This window comes from Mustela lutreola, chromosome 2 (genome assembly GCF_030435805.1).
Source record: "Mustela lutreola isolate mMusLut2 chromosome 2, mMusLut2.pri, whole genome shotgun sequence".
Taxonomy (NCBI): Eukaryota; Metazoa; Chordata; class Mammalia; order Carnivora; family Mustelidae; genus Mustela; species Mustela lutreola.
The window spans coordinates 187361114-187366522 of NC_081291.1; the positions used below are offsets into that span (position 1 = coordinate 187361114).

Below are 5409 nucleotides of genomic sequence, written 5' to 3' on the forward strand. Positions count from 1 at the left end.
AATTTAAGTTTATATTAGTAAGGCATATTATTGAAGCTTCTGGCATTGATTGTTGATGGTGCTAGAACAGCCAACTGTCCTAGTTTGCTCAGGACTGAGGGCATTCCCAGGATGCAGAGCTTTTAGTGCTAACACTGGGAAACTTTTGGGCAAACCAGAAGGGTTGGTCCCTCTATACTGACCATCTAAGTTTCATCTTCCTTGTCCTTAACCATATTTTAGCCAGAAACTACCCTTCCTAGTGCCTTTGTAGCTATACTGGTCCATGTGCCTAGCTCTAGCCAATGGAATGATGTGTGCATTTCTGAGCCAGGCACTTAAGTATCCAACGCACCTTCCCAATGGTCTTTCCTTTTTATCACTGGCAGGTAACAACAGACACAGTGATCTTAAAGCCAAAAGATCACTGATCCACAAAACGGGGACAAGCTAGGGTCCTGAATTACTGTGTGGAGGAGGGTTTTACAAACCTTATCAAACTGTGAAGCAAGCACTGAACTTCATTGTGTTAAATCATTGAGATTTGAGAGTTGTTTGTTTTATCAGTGAGTGAATCCTTATTAGAAGATGTAACTTATGGCTATTAAATAATATTGGAAGTGAATGATATTTGCCACTTGTTCTTGCCATAAGAGATGGCACACACAGGAGATATGTAAGGGCCGTTCTTCATTAATAAACACTGTTCTAAGTTAGGTCACCCGAGAAACTACAAATTATCCTTAAGTTTATTTACCGCTTTCAATAGGTTTAATGGGCAGGTAGTATCATTTCCTCCATTTTAAATGATTAAAATAGGACTTAGAGTTGTCACTTATTTTCCTCTCATGACACAAAGTTAAATACCACACCTAAGAATAAACTCACCACTTCTTGTACCAAACGCCACACTCTTCCATAAGCTGTTTCCTTTCCTTATTCTATAATGGCACTTACATACACACACACATACACACAAACACATGCACAGATATATTAATATCTGTATACAAATAAACACATACACACAATGCAAAACAATGGCTACAATGAGAACATGTACATACTCATTTTCTTTCATTATTTCTTTACAAAGTGCTTTCAGATAATTAGATGTAATGTCTTTCTTTTTTAATTTGTCCACCTTCAAAAATTCTCTGTAGCATCACAACTTGCTAATTGCCTGCTCCTTCAGATGCTTTAAATTTTAGGTATATCATTTAAAAAAAATACGTTTATTTGATGCTCCATCTCACTATTTGGTGGATCTCATTTGTTGTCCCATCTTCTTGGTAAGTCATTGAACTTAACCTCCTCACACTAAGTTGCCTTTCCACTCAAGTGTCTTACCTATTTATATTAATACTTACCCTAATTTTTTTTTGAAGATTTTCTTATTTATTTGACAGAGTGAGAGAGAGATCACAAGTAAGCAGAGAGGCAGGCAGAGACAAGAAAGAAGCTGAAGTGAGAAATATATGGAGGGGGAAGCAGGCTCCCTGCTGAGCAGAGAGCCCGATGTGGGGCTCGATCCCAGGACCCTGAGATCATGACCTGAGCTGAAGGCAGAGGCTTAACTCACTGAGCCACTCAGGTACCCCGGTACTTACCCTAATTTTACCTCTGTTCAAAACTGTAGTCTTTGGCTCTAGTTCCAAGTTTTTCTTGAAATACAGATTGACAGGTGTTTACTTGTGTTTAAAATGTGCAAATATATCAAATTCTGCATCTGTTGGATTAAAATTCAACTTCATAATTACATATTAAAAGCCAGGTTCTCTCCTTATTTCCCTCTTTTCCAATTGTCCCAAATGTTTAGTCATATTTGGAAAAAATATATATGTATATATTTACTTATCTTTGCATATTAAAAAATACATTTATTCATGTAATTAGTGTCTCCATATATTTCTCACTTCAGCTTCTTTCTTCCCAGAAGTTAGGCCCTCATTGTAATGTGCTTATAGCATAGGAGAAAATCTGGTCTACTGACAGTTAATTTATATCCTTCTGGAATTTTTTTTTTTTTTTTTTTTTTTTTTTTTTTTTTTTTGCCTAAGGAATTTTCACCCATCTTTTCCTATTGTAATCCATTCAGATATTTGCTCCTAGATTAATTAAGCACATCTCTGCTCCTGCCTTTCTTGTTTGAAATTTATCTCTGTTCCTCCCAAATTAAGAATCAACCTCTCATACTAGTGTTTAAAATGATTCCCAATACTCTCAGATATGCCTTTGTTTTGTGTGTGTGTGTGTATGTGTGTGTATGTGTTTAAGATTTTATTTATTTATTTGAGAGAAAGCAAGCACCAGTGGGGGAGGGGAAGAGAGAGAGGGAGAAGCAGACTCTCTGGTGAGCAGGGAGCCCAATGCCAGGCTCATCCCAGGACCCTGAGATCATGACCTGAGCCAAAGGCAGATGCTTAACCAACTGAGCCACCGGGACACCCCTCAGAGATCCCTTTGTAATCATATCGTATCTACTTGGTAAGTTTCAATCAAGCAAGATAATTGTGCATCCCCCAAATATGCTCTAGACCTTCCCACTCCTGCTGGGTCTACACTCTCCACTTGGGAAATTCCATTTTAGTTCATTCCTTCGGAAACCTTAATCATCCTGTAAGACCTAGCTCAAAGCAGCTTGAATGCATAATTTTTTCCTCTCCTTGTCAAAGGCCATTTGAAAAGCTTCTTCCTTCTCACAAAGCACTTTCTTTGCACTTACTTCCTTTATGATGTATGTTACTTCAACCAAATAATAGAATCTTCCCATGAATTTATTTTTCCCTAAGAAGTTAAAAGTTTCTTGTGGACAGGCATTATAATGATCATCTTTGTATTCCTCAAGTGTTTAGTACAATATCTTACTCTCAAAAAGAAGTTCATTTATACAGAAGAGCATTCAAGGTAAGGTACTGTTTTAGAAATAATTGAAATGCCAAAGTGTCTAAATATATATGCTTGAGAGTATATATGGGGCTGATTGGAATGCAGTTAAAACTTGCATGGAGTTAGATAATCATGAAGCAAATTCATTCTGAGGAAGTATCATATGATGGTTAGTAAGTTTTCAGCTAGCGAAAAAATAAGGAAATAAAATTTTAGTAAATTATAACTTGTCAACTTAGTTTTCAACAGTGCCATGGATTTCCAATGCATAGTTCAACCATAGAAACTAACTGCCAAATATATTTTCTGGTTTAAGTAAGACAATATAAAGCTACATAAAATTACATCTCTCTCTCTCTCTCTCTCTCTATATATATATATATATATATATACACAGACACATATATAGATATGTATATATAGTATAATATAAAAATGTAATGCGATGATAAAAGACTTTAAAAAATAAAGGAAGTATATATTATCAAACTATTAAACCTTCTCTATGAAAAATCATAAAAGCTGATTTTATATTTCTAAGAAGTAAACATAAAAAGAAACAGAACATGCTAAGCAGGCCCCAAAATGTCTCCAAGTGATTCCCACTGTCTAGTATTCACATCTTCATGGAAACATCCAGACTGTACCAGAGTTGTGCTGTGTGACTAGTAGCACATAGCTGAGGTGAAAGTGTGTCATTTCCTATATTAACTCATAAAGACAATGGCTCCTATCTCACATATACTCATTCATTCTTCCTCTCTTAGCTCTGGGAGAAGCGAGCTGCTCCGTTTGTAGGCAGTCCTGAGCAAAGTCTACATCATCAGAAATTGAAGCTTCCAGCCAAACACAAGTGAGGATCTTAGGCCTATGACCAATTGAAGCCTCTCGTCAACCATATGAACAAGCTTGGAAGCACCACTTGAGCCTCGAGATGACTAGAGCATCTGTAATCGTGTGAGTCCCTGAGCCAAAACCAGCCATAAACCTTCTCCCAGACCACTGACCCTCAGAAACTGCGTAAGAAAGTCAGTATTTTGGGATAGCTTACTATGCAGCAATAAGTAACTACACAGAATACATAGATACTAGAAACTCTGCCATTAAGCCTATTTATAACGAAAGTAATAATATATATTTTAAAAAGCATTTAGTTGACTACAAATTTTATTTACTACCTTAATGAAATAGCCTCAAAGTAAACATTTACATGATAAAAATGTAGCCTTTATTTAATAAAAGCAATTACAACCCCTTACTTCGAAAGATATGACTTCTTGGCTCTCGTAAAATCCTAAAAACTGTGGGTTATGTTTCTTTTCCTTTAAAATAAAATGTTCTGGGGATGCCTGGATGGCTCAGTCAGTTGGGCATCTGATTTCAGCTCAGGTCATGACCCTGGGGTCCTGGACCCTGCCCCTCCTTGGGCTCCCAGCTCAGTGAGGAGTCTGCTTCTCCCTCCCTATGCCACTCTCCCTGCTTGTATTCTATCTCTTGCTCACTCTGTCTCTCTCTCAAATAAACAGAATCTTAAAAATAAATAAATAATTTAAAAAATAATAAAATGTTTTGAGGTTGTGTCTGGCTCCTGTTCTCTGTCTGCATAGTACACTGAGCTCCATAGAGACTGTGCCTGGCAAGTGCGAGCAGGACATGCACTGGGCAACTCTGTGCCTCACTGAGGAAAATAATTAAACTTGGGCAATGGAAATGCTAAGAAGCCAAGTGGCAAAATGTCACCATATGCACCGTTTGTGCAAACTTGCTGAGAGGAGCACAGGAAGCACCCAGATGCTTCAGTGAACCTCTCTGAGTGTTCTAAGGAATGCTCTGAGGGGTGGAAGACCATGTCTGCTGAAGAGAAAGGAAAACTTGAAGACATGACAAAGGCAGACAAGCCCTGTTCTGGAATAGAAATGAAAACTTATATTCCTCCTGAAGGGGTACAAGAAAGAAGTTTAAGGATCCCACTGTACCCAGGAGGCCGCCTTCTGTTTTTTTCTTGTTTCCTTCTGAGTATCGCCCCCAATTCCAAGGGGAACTTCCCCGCCTATCCATTGGCGATGTCGCAAAGAAACCGGAAAGACACGCAGTACCATGTGCCGATGACAGGCAGCCGCATGGAATGAAGGCTGCCAGGCCGAAGGGGAAATAGGATATTGCTGCAGGCCGAGCTAAAGGAAAGCCTGATGTGGCATAGAAGGCAGTCATCAAGGCTGGGGAAGGGGGGGGCAGAAAAAGGAAGGAAGGGGAGGAAGACAAGAGGCTGAAGAAGGAAGATAAGACAAGAATGATGAATAGGTTGGCTCTAGGGCAGTTTTTGTTCTCTTGTCTATAAAACATTTAACCCCACTGCGCACAACTCACTCCTTTCAAAGAAAAGAAATGTAAGCTGCATAAGATTTGTTTTAAGCCATATAGTGTCTTTTCTGTATAGTTAACACATTAAGGAATGTGTCTTTAGAAGGCCTTGTCCTGGGGGGCTTTCGGTCACCACTAAGCTTGTCTGGGACAGTGTGGGGTGGGGCACTGGCATGGAAA

At 38.7% G+C, this 5409-nt stretch overlaps 1 pseudogene; it reads left to right on the forward strand.

Annotated features, from left to right (window-relative positions):
• Positions 1–4559: 4559 nt before the first annotated feature.
• Positions 4560–5068, forward strand: LOC131825659 (high mobility group protein B1-like; annotated as a pseudogene).
• The last annotated feature ends 341 nt before the right edge of the window (positions 5069–5409 follow it).